Source organism: Apodemus sylvaticus, chromosome 1 (assembly GCF_947179515.1).
Source record: "Apodemus sylvaticus chromosome 1, mApoSyl1.1, whole genome shotgun sequence".
Taxonomy (NCBI): Eukaryota; Metazoa; Chordata; class Mammalia; order Rodentia; family Muridae; genus Apodemus; species Apodemus sylvaticus.
In genome coordinates, this window is record NC_067472.1 from 159,269,855 (window position 1) to 159,287,611 (window position 17,757).

General features: G+C 40.4%; 1 pseudogene; it reads right to left on the bottom strand.

Annotated features, from left to right (window-relative positions):
• Nucleotides 1-2,191: 2,191 nt before the first annotated feature.
• On the bottom strand, nucleotides 2,192-11,697 carry LOC127688901 (L-lactate dehydrogenase A chain-like; annotated as a pseudogene).
• Between the last annotated feature and the right edge of the window lie 6,060 nt (nucleotides 11,698-17,757).

Here is a 17,757-nt window from a genome sequence, read left to right on the forward strand (position 1 = left end):
GTATATATGCAACATGACTGAATCTTTCAGCCCTGTTTAAGATTTGGTATTTTTCTCTATTAAATTCCAGTTAAACAATCTATGATGAATCTTCTAGTGACAGTTTTAAAGACAAATTGTAGGGGACTACCAGGACAGGGAAGCAGGGGTCTTGATTGGGGAACAGGGGGAGGGGAGAGTGCTTATCGACTTTCAGGGAGTAGGGAACCAGGAAAGGGGAAATCATTTGAAATGTAAATAAAGAATATATCTAATAAAAAATAAGAAAATAGAAAGTACTTTAAATTTTTTTTTTTTTAGTCTTGTTATTTTTCAGGGGAAGGGAGTAGGAGGAGATGAGGAATCACATAGTCCAGCCCACATATGTCCTATGAATTGGCTGAGAAAATACCAGAAACCCCAGAAATTGTGCTTAAGTTTGAAATCAGCATATCTAAAATATGTGTCTTAAGAACCTGCAGATACTCAGCAAGGTACTGCTTCTTGTGTATCCAATCCTGGAAGATGATGGATTGACTTTAGATGTAAAAATGGCTTCAGTTGACTAAATACTCTTTAGTCTAATCCTGACTAATTTTCAGGGAATTACTGTGTCTATGTGCCCAGGCACTACTGTGAAAAGCTATATCCACAGAATGCACACACAAAGACAGGAACAAGGTGAACCACAAGAGGACAGACCACTGTGAACTGTATGGAACTCAAAACCCAGAGAGAACTCCAAGGTAGAAGAAACCACTAGCAGAAAAATGCCTACCTGGGCTAGGAAATGAGGTTGATGTCAGTTTCTTGACTGGAGATGCTAGTAATCCGGCCCCTTGGCCACTGTGGGGCTCACAGTAATTTCACTGATCTTTAGTTAATAAGTTTAGTAGAAGAATAAGTCAATAAGATAAACATTGTAAAAGAAAACAAAGAAAAACAATACCTAATAAAATGCATGGGCCAGTGTCCTCCAACCCTTCACACTTCCTAGGAAGTGAGTGCACCCCTTTTGAAAACAGTATTTCTGTGATCCAAGTCATTCCCATCCTTCTTTCTGACATGATGTTCAACAGTTTAGAATACTTCAGATGCTTAAACCATGGTCAATTCTCCTATGACTCTTATTCAGCGAGGAAATAGAGAGTTCTAAGAAGTTGTGCACTGAATTTAAATGTGTTCTTTTGCATTAAAGATAGTCTGCCATCTTAGCTACAGTGTGCTTCCTTTATTTTACATAAAGACAAGAAAAGGAGCCAAGTAACAGCAGGAGTAGATAACAAATTTAGGGTCTCAGAGACTCAGCTTTGAATCTAGCATCTGCTCATACAATGAACTCCATTCCAGTAATCTGTCATAGCCATGCCTGAGCCCAGCAAAGACCACAGCAGACCTCTGGTGCTAGAGGAATGTGTGATGTGCTCGATGACATCTTTAATTGCAATACAGTGCAGAGTGCTGCCATGAAGTAGTTTTTTCTTTCTTGTCCATTAACAAAATACCCACTGACTGCTTCCTGTGGGTCCTCCTTTCAGCTCTCAGGTAAGGCAGGCATCTAAGAAATCTATTGCAAACTTGCTTTCTGCTTCTCAGAGGACAACAAATCCGACTACTGAGTTTTTATTTTTTGTTTTTGTTTATTTTTGTTTTTGTTGTTCATTTGTTTTGTTTTGTTGTTTTATTATTTTGGTTTTTTTTTTTTTTTTTTTTTTTTTGCTTTCACTGTTCAATGTTTATTTGGTGTTTTCATTGGCATGACACTTGAGTGGTTGGTTCTATCATCCATACACAGATCTTACATTTCACATAATATTGCAATGTATACTACCAATACAAATAATACATCAAATATCCTGTAGAACGGTTATGCACAAAATATGCAAAATGGACTTACATACTGGAGCCAGGTTATCATTAACTGGGAACTTGTTGGCCAAGGCATGAATGATGAGGTTGTGCAGCCCAGCAATGCAGCAGGGTCACAGGGTAATTAAAGCTTGCACACAGTTGGCAGTGTGTCTTGTTACACTAACAAGGTTTCCACTACACAAGTACTACTTAGCAGCAAGGCAATTCTATGGGAACTGAGAATTTTCCCCAGACCATCTCAACGCAATTGATCTAACCATCACTCAGATGTGAAGTGTGTGGTCTCCATAGAAACCCAGCTGCAGCATAGACAGTGAGGTGCCAGGATACTGGGAAGACATTAGAATTGCAGCTCCTTTTGGAATTCCCAGAGGGTATCCGCACTCTTCCCCAGGTGGGCCTCTTCCTCAGGAGTCAGTGTCACCGTCATAACATCCAAGATTCCATTTTGTCCCAGGATACATAGGACACTGAGGAGGACATTATCATTTATTCCACAGAGTCCCTTAATCATTGTGGAGATCATGCACCTTCCTAAGGTTCTTTGTTTTAGTTTTTTTATATATTCTTTATTTACATTTCAAATGATTTTGCCTTTCCTGGTTCTGTTCCCTGAAAGTCCCATAAGCCATCTCCCCTCCCTTTGTTCACCAATTAAACCCCTCCCACATCCCTGTGCTGGTATTCCCCTACACTGCTGCTTGGAGCCTTTCCAGGACCAGGGGCCTCTCTTCCCTTTGATGCCCAACAAGGCCATCCTCTGCTGCATCTGAAGCCATGGGTAACACCATGTGTACTATCTGGTTGATGTTTTTGTGCCTGGGAGCTCTAGGAGTACTGAGTGGCTCATATTATAGGCCTGTGATTAGAATGGCTAAGATCAAAAACTCAGGAGACAGCAGGTGCTGGTGATGATGTGGAAAAAGAGGAACACTCCTCCACTGCTGGTGGGGTTGCAAGCTGGTACAACCACTGTGGAAATCAGTCTGGTGGTTCCTCACAAAACAGGGCCTGACACTTCCGGAGGACCCTGTTATACCACTCCTGGGCATAAATGCAGAAGATTCCCTAGCATGTAATAAGGACATATGCTCCACTACATTCATAGCAGCCTTATTTATAATAGCCAGAAGCTGGAAAGAACCCAGATGCCCCTCAATGGAGGAATGGATACAGAAAATGTGGTATATTTAAGGTTCTTAATTATGCTGTCTTGGCCAAGTCTGCCACAGAAGGCCAATGTCCCAGAATATGTGACCTTTCAGCTTGACCACCTCATACACACTGTCAAACACCTGCTTTTGAACCTCCTTCCACTGCTCCTTATCTGCATCAGTGCCCAGTTCTGGATTCAGAGACTTCAGGGACATGCCAGCAATGTGTACACCATTCCACACAGGCACACTGGAGTCACCATGTTCTCCCAGGACCCACCCATGACAGCTCATTGGGTGAACTCCCAGCCTTTCTCTCATCAGTTAACAGAACAGAACTGAATCCAGATTGCAACCACTTCCAATAGTGACTTTGGGGAAAGTCACTGATCTTCCAAGCCACGTAGGTCAAGATATCCACTGGATTTGAGACAATGAGCAGCTGTTTGGTTTTTAAATACAGGCTTCACACTGACCTTGGCAGTTTTTGCTTTTCTTTTAGTAAACTGTCCAGTGAATCCAACTTAACTTCTCAAAGTCAAACAAAAAATAAAGACAATAAAAACTTGACACAATATTGTATTAGCTGTGCTATAGATACAACTGTGCTGTCTGTAGATGTGAGACATTTTTACTTTTTAATTATTAAATTATCCAATCTCAGAAACAAATACCTTAGGATATGCAACACTACAATTCGGTTTCCATTGTGATGGAATCATTTTAACATTTCATTGGCTCCCAGGTTCCTTACAACTATGAGCACTTTTTCCACTAACTTTTGTGTACATTTAGATGTCAGAACTAAGGGCTAGAATTGAAATGTTATTCACAATCATCCGTGACCTTCTGAAATCACTTGAGTACTTGTGCCTCCCCTCCATACTGCTGACACTCATTGATCTTTGACAGAGTTCAGGGTTCTTTGAAAGTGGAGTCTGAAGATAACTCATGAAAATCAGTGTGTTGTGATCTCAGCCTCTCAGTTGCATGGATGCCTGGAGCCTCCTGCAACTAACTCCTCCACTTACCCAGCTGATGTTTGTGTGGAAAGAATAAGAGATAGAGATACACACATACATATACACATACATGTGCTTGCATGCATGAGTGCACACATACACAGAGAGTAGGGAGGGGGAGAGGGAGAAGGAGAGGGAGGGGGAGCAGGAGAGGGACTGGAAGTGGGAGGGGGTGGGGGACAGTGAGAAAATGTTTGTAGTTTCCTAGTCCTTGCAGAAGCATGGCTGGTTGTAAGCTTGACTTCTTGTTTTTTCTCTCCTTAAATCTCACCAAGTTGAAATTCTTTACATACAATACAGGGTTTATACCAGTGTTCATAAAGCAATCCTCTCTCTCCATTAAGGAGAAGAAACCCTCCTACTTACTCTTGAAAAAAAGGAGAATATACAGAGAGAGTAGAAGATTGCAATCAACAAGAGTTAGCAAGCCTAGAGTGGGAGCAGCATCTGTGGGGCAGGAGAATAGAGTTGGGGCCTAGAGTGGCTGCATTTGTGGCAATTGAGAAAAACTCAGAAACACCTGGAGAAGCTTCAGGACTGGGGAACTCAGAAGTAATTCCCTCTAGGAGAGTGAAAATGCAGATGAGCCTGAAAAGCCAAAGGAAAATGGCAGGATATTTGAAGGATAGATCACAAGCATTGCTAGCACCAACAGCTTGAAATATAAGAGAAAAAGGTGCCTAAACCCTGAGAATCCCAGTAGCTTCCCTGAATCCCTTAAGCACCAAAGTATTCGCCATCCCATCTGACCTGAGTGACCTAGGCTCTTTCTAGAGACTTTATTAGTCAGTGAAGGAAATGAAGAGAGCCAGGTCAGGTGTGGAAACACCCAAATGATTTTCTACTTGTCTGTATCACTCTGACTGAACAGAAACTAAACATATGTCATTACTCAAGATAAAGGATTCTCTGCAATTAAAAAACAGGCAACCCTACAGCAATATAGAATCAACTACAGAAGAATGAGTACCACTAGCAGCACCAGTGTTTGGCTGTGCATACTCATCCAGATATCTTTAAAATTCTTTTAGATTTATTCATTTTATGCATGTGAGTGTTTACTCTACCTGAAAGTGCAGGACATGCACTACAGTGCCCTTGAAAGCCAAAAGAGGGCATCTGATTCCTTTGAATTGGAGTTGCAATCAGTTGATAGCAATGTGTGTGCTGGAAATACCAGAACCTCTAGAAGAAGAGCAGTGCTCTGATGTCCTAACTCTTCAGCCCCCTGAATCAAATGTATCAAAGTACAATAACCAATAAAAAGAAATTCTTAATAATTCAATAAATAACAATGTCAGTAACAGTATATTAAATGTTTCCTTTTATATGTTAAATAAAACCAATATGTGTGCTATTAATATCACATAGAGATGTAAATGTTACCAGTGCCATGATTATCATAGTTAACTTTAGCTGTTAACTTGACACAGACCCAGAGTCAGTTACTTGGAAAGAGGGTGCTTCACCTCACTGATTATCTCCACTACACATTTTCCTAGTTACTAATTGATGTGTGAGAGCACCAGTGGGCAGGTTCCTCCCTAGGCCAGTGGCCTTGAGCAGTATAAGAAAAGTTGCTGAGCAAACCACATAGATCAAGCTAATAAATACCATCCCTTCACAGTTTCTACTTTAGTTCCTGCCTTTAGGCCCCTATCTTAAATTCCTGCCATGGTTTCCCCAGGTGATGGAGTATAACCTATAAGTCAAATCATTTTTTCCTCCCTCAAGTTGCATTTGACCAGAATGTTTTATCATAGCAGCAGATATATGATAAAAATGATATATTGACATATAGACCTATGCTACACAGATATATACATATTTGATATCCCTTAATCTATATAACCTAGAAAATATCGAGAAAATTGGCATTCTTGTAACAACCAGCAATTTTAATCCCCAAAATTGGTTTTCTGATGTCGATATACATTACAAGACATGGAGTTTCTCAGATGATTAGCTTATTCTACATGTGAAGTTTGAGGGCATGGAAGGATTTCCAGTATTCTTATTCATGAAAGCATATCCTCAAAACTTATGATGTAGTCTCAAGAAATAAGAAAAAAACATATTACCAAACATGTTTGTACTGAAAACAAATTGCAAAAATTTGAAATTTAATTATTAATTTTAGTTAATATAGAACATGGAATCTATATTATGCTTTACTGGGTGTGTAATGTGCATTAGTCTATAAGTTCTTCTGTAGGTCTCTAGGGGAAAGAATGGCCTGAGAAAGATAATGAATTATCCAGATATTTAATGAGCTGGTATTAGTCTTATATTCCCGCTTTGACATTTTTATCTTCATGCAACTTGGAGTTTCTTGTGCCTTGTTTTATCATCAACACCAGTGACTCTCCATATGTTCAAAGCCTACAATGAGTCCATTTTTCTACACCTTTGTTTCTTGTCTCCTGTCCTGGAGATTCTTTTGGCCATGGAGTAATTAGGCATGGTGGAACTGGATTAGTCTCATGTGAGCAGTAAGCTTCTTAGTAATTGGATGGAAAAGCTGAATGATAAATTATCCCTTCTTTCTCTGAATTAGTGATTTCAAGCCCAAGAATCAAGTAAGGCTACTCAAATGCCAAACAAATTAGCAGGCTGCCTGTTCATTTCTGGCAGAATCCAGAGGGTAATGAATGCAGCTGTGTTCTCTTTCCCCACCTACACCCTCATCCCTTATCAGGAGCCATAATGGGATAGTATACTAGCAGATGATCATCCTGAAATGCCTGCCTTGGAATATTATATAATCTCTGACAGGTAAGCCCCCATTCAGCAAGGCTGTGGGGGACTAATTTAAGGAAAGATTCCTGCTATTTATATGTTTTTCCTGTTATTATTATTATACATTTATAATAATCAATAAGTAATAGCACACCCCTTTGGAGCAGATCTCTGCAGATCCATGAAGATGTACTGTCTTATAGTGATGCTATGTATAGACAAATAGATGACTTAAGTTTTAATGATGATCCTATAAGAATTCCTAAAATTATATCTGTGATTATTAAGTTCTTTTATAATGGGACTCCTCCTAGGTCCTTTTCTAAAAGCCAAATTGCAAGGAGAACTCTGCCAGTCTCCCAAGTATCACAAGTTAATATCTCTAAGATGGCAGACAGACGTTCTTCTACTCAGAGCACATTCCAAGAGGTTGTAAAACAATTAACCAAAGGTCATAAAAAGAGAACTAACAATTTATTATAGGTACTAAGAGAGAAGATAAAATATTGACTGGGTTTATCTATACAAAACTTCACTTATAACTTAGTTATGGTTTTAAACTTTCTATGAATCTGTAGAGAAGGCATGTGATAGATGTTACTATCTATATAATTACTCCTAATGCATATGCATGTAAACATTCTCTGTTGTAAACTTCTATTTCAATTTATGACTTGGCATTTTGTGTGAACTTGTAATGAACTTTGTAACATGTGATCATGCATTCTGAAAGATGTAGAAGTACTGAAGACAAAAGAGAGACTACTATGACTACCACTATGACTACTACTACTATCTCCCTCTGTCTCTCTCTCTCTCCCTCTCTCTTATGTGTGTACCTTTTTCTCCTCTCTCTTCTGCTCTCTCTCACTTTTCTCCAATTAGAAGAGCTTTTCCCTTTGCCCACTTAGGATCTTTCCACTTTTCCCTCTAAGATAGCTTTATATAGGAAACATTTTACAACATAATAATAAACTCATTAACCACTTCCGTTAAGTGTCCTATTTTTCTTCCTGTGAAGACTTCTGACTAGCAAGCTTGAGAGTTAGAGCCCAGCAGTTCCTGCTGAGATAGAACAAAGACCACATTGCTTAATCCTCTGCTGTTAGGCTACAGGTGTTAATCACCTAAGCCAGCAGTTTTTCACCCACAGAAAGAGCAAGAAAGTTTCTAGGACATTTTAGAAGTTATCATCAGCATTATAGTATAGTTAGAAAGCCCTGAGACCCTCAGACTTCAAAGCAATCATCACCAGAATCCTACTCCGTGTCTCCACAACTACCCTCACCGCCGGCCGCTGGCAATAACACTGCTGGCTATGCAGGAGGCAGGCCTAGATGAAGACCATATAAACTTCTGCCTTAATCACATGTTTTATTTTTCCTTTGAATCTGAGTTAATACATTTTATCCAAATTCCAGTCATGTAATTTTGCAATTAGGCAAGGAAAAAACCATCACTTTCATAACATTAATCATGTCCCTTCTTAAATTTTTTAGATTGATTATATTCTCTGTGTAGAAGAAGTGTTTTACTCTCATATGTTCTGGGACACTACATGTATTCCTTTTAATGGAATGCTGAGTGGAGGGAGACATAACACCTGTACTAGAGGTATATGTAGTTGTGAGGCACCATGTGCATGTTGAGAATCAAATCTGCCTCCTTTTCAAGAACAAGTATTCTAAATTGCCTAGCCATCTCTCCAGCCCTGTAACTATATTTCATATAAATGGTTCAATTTATGAATGAAGGTACATCATGAGAAAACAATAAAAAGTTATAAAATTAGGAAACCATCCTGATGCAACCCACGTACAATTGAAATGTCACAATAAAGTTAAAGACCGTCACTATTACCAACTTAACTGTTGATGGAGGAGTGAAGAAACAAAATGTAACACCATGACTTTTTCCACAGAAAAAACAAATATATATCTATGCTTAAAAATATTTTATTAACAATTTAACCCAGTGGCCAACTTTATAAATACAAAAATTTATAAATCAGATGTAATATTTATACATATATAGAGAGAACTGATAGAATTTTAATAATAGCATGGTGTTAGATTTTAGAGATTGATAGTTTTAATGTTTCAAAGCTATGCATATTGACCTTCAAGCCTACTCACAAAGATTTACTTACCTAGTAACCAGTACCACCTGTGATTGGAATCAAAGCAAGTGGTCTTTGGTAGTTTCAGACATATATGCAAACAGAGAGAGAGAGAGGGACAGAGACAGAGAGAGAGAGAGAGAGAGAGAGAGAGACAGAGACAGAGAGACAGAGAGAGAGAGACAGAGAGAGACAGAGAGACAGAGAGAGAGACAGAGAGAGACAGAGAGAGAGAGATTATTATGTCTATCATGGCATTTCAAAACCTTCTGTTGAGAAAGTATTAAGGGTGGGAAGAGACAGGTGCAGTCTGATGGCTTACTGATGGACCAACTATATAGCTGAAATTGTAAGCCCCTGATTCAGTCAGAAACCACATCTTGAAATCAATAATTTCAAAAGTGATAGAGCAAGAAATCAGAAATTGACCTCTGACATCCACATAACTATGAATGGTCATGATGTGTCTATCCTGAAATGCAAAGCACACACACAGTAAAAAAAATATGTAGGTTTTGTGTAGACATAGATGATTTTAATATCATTTCAGTTGAGTATCCATTGTTATTTGAATTTAAGAACTACCATGTCTAAAAAATTTTTGTGCGGAAATCATTATGTTGAACCCAAAGCCTAGTCTACCAGCATATGATGTGTATGTCCTGCTATTTAAGGATATGGCATAAATTCCATATTTCATGAGAACTAGCACCAATTCCACCCCCACATCATCCCCTGCAATCTGCTTGCCTCTGAACACTCACTGCATTGAATGGTAGGGCTGGAGGAGCATTCAATATTTGTCCTTTTTTGAGGATACTTTTTAATCTATATATTTTAGGGGTTTCTCTGAACCAAAAGACTGCATTATGTATTGTCATAATCTTTAGGTATCTAAAAGTCTTTAGAACAACTCTCATTAACATTAACAAATCCTTAGAGAGTTGGTTGCCTAGGTTAAATCTTGGTTATTTGTTTATTGGAGGTTTTAAGAAGCAAACTTCTCCATCTTCAATTTTTAATGAACATTAGTGAAACATGTTCCATATTGCTTCAGATCTAAAGAATGTTTGCTCCTTTGGCATTTAAATGTGCTTCATGGCTTGCAAAAGCTATGTAATTTTAAGTATAGAGACAAAGTATTGGAGGTATAAGAAAAGAATAAGATGGAAGACATATACATATAAAATTGCCTGTTTTGGCAAATAAAATGATTAATGAGCAATATAATGAAGAAAAGGAAATTTAGTTACTGTTATAAACACATGAGTGTAATATGTGGGTATATGTGGGTAGATTATCAAAAATTAAAATTCAATTTTCTCTGACAGTTGACATCATACTGCATGCTGCTGAACAAAATTAGCCAGCCAGACATTATTTTTTTCCAATGCAAGAGCAAGAGGTTTAGAGTCTGGCGTATCGGGGTCTACCTTCAATTAGTCCCTCAAGGCAGGTGACTAGAAGGCAACCTATGGCTATTAAAAGCAGTTTTTATACTTTTTAGGGTCACAGGTTACATCAGCAAGGTTGCAGTTCAAACTTATTAGCTAGGTATATTGTCCTTTAAATCTATTGCCTAGCAAGCATGACATGCATTTGAACTCTCCCTGGGATTAATCAGAGGGTCAGGTGATTGTTAGTCAGGACATTCTGAAAAGATTTTTACTCAAGAATATGGTCCTGTGAGTAGAACATGATACTTGGCCTAGCTTTGACCCCAGGGGTAGGGGGAAGCTGTAAGGAGAGTGTGAGACGGGAAAACCCCTTAGGGTCTGTCATTCTCCCCTTTTTCTTGTACAAGCTCCAATTATGGAGTTACACTCAGGGTTCTCTGGTAACTAATTCATATTTTCCATGTCCTATCTTCAGGGTCTCATATTGATGCAATACCATCAACAGTACTGCTTCTATTCTCTTTTATGAAGGCTATAAGTTTGTTCAATATGCAGGGCTTAAAGGTCAACAATAGCAGGAGAACAATTAGGAATCCTAAAAAGGTGGATATGAGGATGGTTAACCAATAGAAGGAGTTAAACCAAAACTCAAACCAGCCCTGACTGTTCTCTTTTTCTCTTCTGCTTAAACAGCGCTTCTCTCACCTTGGCCACTGAATCTTTAACAATCCAAGAATGGTCTGTATAGAAAGAAAACTACTCAGCTAAGGCAGAATATTGCCCTCTTTGTGGGAGGAAAAGTTAAGTCTAATTTCGCTCCTACTACAGATTCTTGAAGAAGACGGATGGAAGTTTCTATTCTTTCTATATCTAAATCAATGGCTATTCTCGGACCGTCATATTTTTTCTCTCATAAGACCAAAGCTGAGGTCCCAGTAGCTGTCCTGGACACCCCAATCCCAACAGAAGGGAGACAGTGAATGTTGTAACAGGTTTGGTAGGCAGGATTGTAAGATGTAAGGAACCAGAATCCAAAGGTACCACCAGGTGGTCATGAGAGTGATCTTAAGTTTGAGCAGATTGTCCTTCTTCTGGACTACCCAGCAGGGGTGCCTGAGGAGCAGGGTGTCTGCAGGTTTCACACGGGAATCATCCATCCAGGCCACAATACTGTCTACTTTGAGGGCTGTAGAAGAGGTTAGCAGCACCAAGAAAGGTCCATTCCACCAGAGTTCCACTGACTGTGCCTGATGCCTCCTTACATAGTCCCTGTCACCAGTCGGGAAGCAGTGAAGGGTTTCTGGCATATCTGGAGGATTTAAGGCAGACAGTTTGGGCCAAACCTCATGTTGTATTGACTGAAGGGCTGGGAGCCTCAAAGAGAGGTTCCTTTCAGTGAGTTTGGATACCTCCATGGAGGGTCCAGTGAACACCAAGGAAGTTGGGATACCAAATAGGATCTCAAAAGGGGTCAGGTTAAAATGGTAGGTGGTGTTTTGGGCTCAGAACAGGCCCAGGGAAGGAACACCATCTAGTCAGTGCCATTCTCCAAGCACAATTTAGTTAAGGTCCTTTTCAGAGTTTTGTTCATTCTTTCTACCTCTCCTGAGCTCTGGGGATGGTATGCACAATGGAGCTTCCAATTAGTCTCCAATATCTCTGCCAATCACTGACTTACCTTAGAGACAAAAGCGGGACCATTTTCTGATCCAATTACCTTGGGCTCTAGGAACCTAAAGAAATTTTCCTCTAATATCTTCTTGGCTACCACGGTAGCTGTTTCCTGATTGGTGGGGAAAGCCTCAACCCATCCACAGAAAGCATACACAAACACTAGAAGGTATTTTCCTGGCTTAACCATATTTTCCTGGCTTAACTTCTATAAAATTGACTTCCCAATATACTCCAGGCTACTCTCCCCTAGGTGTCTTGCCCTATTTATTCTTGGCTGCATAAGCATATACTTGTTGGCATACCTTACACTGTTCTATCTCTCTGGCCCAAAACCTGAGGTCCGTTATATATACTTTAGATCTCTTAACTGATTGGACAAGATTTTATCTACTAAATGAGTCCCATCTGTGCATTTGGCCTTATAAGTCATTTGCTTGCTTTCTGGGGAGTACAGTTTTTTTTCCTCTTGTGTGGCATTGCCTCTCCTTCTCTAGGTAATAGTTGGAAGGTTGGCTGGCAATCTGAGACCTTTCTTCTTCTGTATATTTTAAGTGAGGCCATCCCTTAGACCAGTCTTATTCCTGTGTGGGTGTCTCTTGCAGGCCCGTAACTGGGATAAACTCCTACATAGCCACTTCTCAAGCACTTAATATGCCTTGTTATTGCCCTAGCCACTGAGTCTCTTCCCATCTGATGTCTTGCACAATGAATAATACTCACAGTTGTCAGCTTCATCAGATCCAAGATTTATTGCTTGTTTTTATTATTATTATTATTATTTCTTTCCCCTCTGATGTGAGCAATCCTTTCTCTTGATATATAACCCTGTGGAAGTGGCTGTGGCAAAGGCATGCCTGCTATCCATGTACATGTTAATTTTCTTGTTGGGCCAAGTTCCAAGGCTTTGATAAGGGCAATTTGCTCTACTGTCTGCGCTGACTTGCCCGGAGGGTAGAAGTTCAGCCCAGATGACATTTGTGCCATCCACCACAGCAGCACCCACTTGTCTCTGACCTTCATGAAAAAAACTGCTCCCATCTGCAAATCATGTAGCCTCAGCTCCCAGCAGGGGTCAATCAGAGAGGTCTTTCCTCCACCCATGGGCTGTCCTTTTGGGCCAATTAGTTGCAGCCCATTGGGCAGGAGACTTGATGTGCCCAATCTTGGAGACTAAGTCTTGTTCCAACAGGGTGTTAAGGACAGTCTGGGGTGACCATAAATGAATGGGTTACCCATCCCTTACCTAGGTCCACTGTTCCTCAGGCAGTCCATGAATACATTTTGGTGTTGGTGGCTCCTCAGACCCAAGATTTTTTATTGGAAAATGGGGCCATATGTTTGGAGGCAGACTGAATGTAGAGTCCCTGTGACCACCAAGTATTGAGTGGGTTTCCCATCCACTCCAAATTATTCTGGGTTCAGAGAAGTGGTCCAAACCCTGTCCTCCCTAGTCACTGTCTTCTTCTAACACCTTCAATGTTTGGGGGCACTTTTCCCAAGGTCTGGAAATTCCTGCCCCCAGCATCTGTTTGTTAGGGTACTCTCAGGCCCAGTAGTCCCTCTCTTTGCAATATGTGCACTGGTCCTTTTCAAGGGGTTTTCTGTCTCTCTTTGGTTGGAGTTTCTCTTCTCTGCTTTCCCTAATTACTGTAGCCAAGATTCTCTGTAAATTCTTTTCCAGTTGCTTTTCTTTTTTCAGCTTCCTTTCAGCTTCTTTCTTTCACTTTTTTGTTCTTCCTCCTCTTCTGTCTCCCTGTTATGGTAGACTTTCTTAGCAACCTACACTAAATCCCTGAATGATTTATCCTGTATTCCCTCTAGCCTCTGAAGGGTTTTCCTGAAGTCACTACTAGCTTGGTCTATAAAAGCCATAGTCACAGTAGCTTTGTGCTCCTCGCTGCTAGGATCATAGGGTGCAATGACAAAAGATCTCCAAGAATCATCTGAAAGGCAGCAGGCAACTCATCTGGTCCCTCACATAACCTCACATACCTTGGTCAAATTGGTGGGTTGTTGTGTGGACCCCTTAGACCTGCTAATGGACCCTGGAGGTAGACCTTTAAGGGCCCCTTACTTTCTGATGTATGTAAGTCACAGTCAAGTCTAGTCAGGGGAAACCCACTGTTGACGACAGCCTAGTCAATTGATAATGCTCCTGTGTCTGAGGGGATATTTTTTCTAGTTTCCTGAATTATAATCTCTTAATCTTTGGTCATGAAGATCGCTCTCAAGAGTTGGTGGATATCATCTCAGGTGGACAGGTGAGTAAATAAAACAGTCTCAAAGAGATTAATATGCCCCTTGGGGTTATCTGAAAGGGGAAGGGGTTCAGTCTTCCAGTTGTACAAGTCAGCAGAAGGGCCAATATCGCATAGCCTGATTGCCCTTATGTAGAGACTCATGCCCTCAGCAGGAGAACAACCATGGTATCTGGGGAGGTGGTGCTCAGACTTCAGGTCCCCATGTTGGTACTGGGAAATTGGGAGTCTCCTCCCACTTCTCCTCTGGTAAAGGGGGATTTATGGCCTGGTCTTGTATGGGCTGATGATCCTGGGGATCTAGTAGGGGCATGAGGGCAAGGGTAGGGGGATATGGAGGAGGAGGGTCTTGGAACAACAGGTCTACTGTTGAAGGGTCTTGGAGGAGCAACTTCTTAGGTCCAAATTCCTACTCCCATGTTTCCTTTTTGGAAACATGGCCAGAAGCTACAAGGTGGGCATTGGGGAAATAAAGGCTTTTTATCCATGGGGTATGGAGGGGGGTGTCCTCCTCTAGATTCTTCCAGGTAACTATATAGGGCACTTGGCCTGGGTATCTGAGGGATCCAGGCATTAAGACTATTTCCTCTACTACATTGATCTCCTGCAAGTCAAAGGCCCCTACGGTTGGCCGCTCTAATCCAAAGGTGGGCCATTTAGAGAAGCAGAGAGTAACTAACTTGTCCTTGTTTATTACTGCTGACAAGTTTTCTCCTCTTTCCCTAAATTCCCTCCAGTGTTTAACTAGGATGTTTAATGAGGTAGATTCTGTCTGTCCCAAGTCCAAAACAAAACAAAACAATAAGAAAAGCAAACAAACAAAAAACATCAGCCCAAGTCCAAGAACACAGAAAAAGACTATCAAGATACAATCAGGCACCCCTGCCATGGGCACAGAAACCAGATTATATCAAGACTCTGCTCCTGTTGATACTGTGTCTTGCAATGTCCTAAAGGAACAGAGTCCTCTTTATTCCCTCCAGGGAACTGAAACATCCTCCAGACTCCCCATGTTCTTGGTGTTAAAGCATATCTGCCTGCCTCAGTTTGACACACCAGACCAGAAGCTTTCCAGATGACACCCTGCTCGAGAGCCAAAAGTGAATGCAAAAGACAGAGATAAACACTTAGACAACTCTTGCCATTGCTGAACTCATTCATTTTCCCTCCAATCATTGGTGGTCACTCAGGGGTCTCCTGGAATCCTGGATGAAGCCTCCAAATGTAAGACCCTGATCCTTGGTCAGTGTACTTATTTTGAGGAGCCCCTGAGTGAGACCTGAGATGCAGATTGATGTAAAAGCAAGAGGCTTATTTTCTAGCTCAGCAGGGTCTACCTTCAGTTAGTCCTTCAGGCAGATGACTGGACGTGACCGCCAGCCATTTTTTGTAAGGATAGTTTTGTCAGAATGTTGCTAAGAATTTCTATGTGGTCTACAGACATCTCTCTATAGAAGAGCTGTTTAACTGAACCAAGGCTGTAAATATGAAAATCTAAGACATTTATTATCTGATTGTTTCTAGAAAAGAATTGCCTACTCCTGTTTTAATGTAAAGTGGTTTTTGACTCTGTAACATGCAAAACAACCAAATTCTTAGAAGAAACAGAGCTCTTCGGGGTAAGGCTTTACTATAACTCTCTGTGTTCCTCATATACTTCACATGAATGATAGAGTGAACAACCCCAATCCTTGGGACTTTCACATTCTCAGATGCTTCCTTAGAATGAGAAGATGTCAGGGCAGAAAGTTGTAGAATATGTAGTACTGAAAACATTGCAGTCAGAGTATGTAGTAGGGTTTCTGCCATAAGGCAAGTCCCAGTAGAGTGAACAATGTAGCACTCACTGGAAAACTTCACAGGCACTTTGTGTTGCACAAGATAGAGTCTGCAGTTGCCTACCACCTGGTGATGGAAGGATCTAGAGCAGAGGGTATACTGGGTTGATGTGTGAGAGTTGTATAAAAGGGTGTAAAATTTAAAGTCTCAAAATGGATGATCTGCTTTGATGCAGACTTCTTCATTGCTATGTATTGCATTGGGTTTTGGGTCCAATTCTCAAACTCTGATCCCAGGCTGCTTCTGATTAAACAAGTTCAAACCTCTATGCACAATGGGTAGTGGGGATTTTTTCATTAGGAACTGAGCTGCAAAGTTATAGATTGAAAATTAAAAAAACAAAACAAAACAAAACAAAAACAAACAAAAAAAAAAAACAGGAGTAGAAAAACATGATGTCAAAGCAATTAGAACCCAAATGTTATGGGCATGAGATTAGAAAAAAATAAACTGTCCCACAGTTACTGTCTTAGTTGGGGTTCACTAGAAGGACAAAACTGATAGGATGGACACTAATTAGGTTGGCTCACAGAGCCAGTGTCTAGTCCCACAATGGCTCTCAAATTAAATTGGTGGAGAACTTGGTATCTACCTACTGTAGGAGGCTGGAAATATCAGCACTCACTGTTCAGATGTTGATACCCTTTAGGATTCCTTCATGGGCACTGCATGTAGTGGTTTGAATATGCTTGGCCTAGAGAGTGGCACTATTAGGAAGTGAGGCCTTATTGAAAGAAGTGTGTCATAGTGGGGGTGAGCTTTGAGATCTTCCTCCTAACCACACTGTTGTCAGCCTTCTCCTAGCAGATTTCAGATCAAGATGTAGAATTCTCATTTCCTCCCTTGCCATACCTACCAGGATGCTGTCATGCTCCTGTCTGACAGGAATAGGAACTGGAACTTTGAGCCTGTAAACCAGCTGCAATTAAATGTTGTCTGTTGTAAGAGGTGACTTGGTCCTGATGTCTGTTTACAGCAGTAAGACTATAACTCTGACACTGTTCTTTAGTCTGCCTGTGAAGGCGATACTAGCAAAGGATAGTAGCATCAGGGGCAGCAACAGGATGGGTGAACTCTTATTAAGATATTAAAAGGGTGGATGAACTTGCCAGCATGATTTGAAGCATATGCAAGGAAGGTGGGCAAAACACAAAGTTGTTATCTGGCTGCCACCACAGGGCACAATCACATTTAGAATGGATCGTTCCACTTCCTATAGCACAATCAAGTACATCACTCAGCAGGTGCACAGAAGGTTATCTCTTTGTCCATATTTCTTTGTCAATGCAGTCCACTTGACAGCTAAGACCAACCATCACATTGAGCACGGAGTGTTTTCAAATTAGTGAAAGTGATGTTTAGGATAAATCTTAGTGTCATAATATAGAACAGAAAACCTGAAAATCTTAGGGGGGGTGCATATAGTGTGACTGCCAATGATTAAAACATAAATCCAAAAAAGGGAATAAAACTAGACTAGTAAATATTTTTTAAAATGTTTTAGAAAAGTAGCTAGAGAACTATGAGCACCATTTTGTAGGGAAATTAGAAAGACCAGGAAGGATTCAGAAGAGAGTGAAGTAATCAATAGTAATCTAGGCTCAATTTGTGTTCATGTATTAAACAAAATCAATTAAGGCCCAGAAAAAGGCAAAGATAAAAATGAAAACAATGTTGTGTTCTTGGTTCTGAATAGTCACAGTG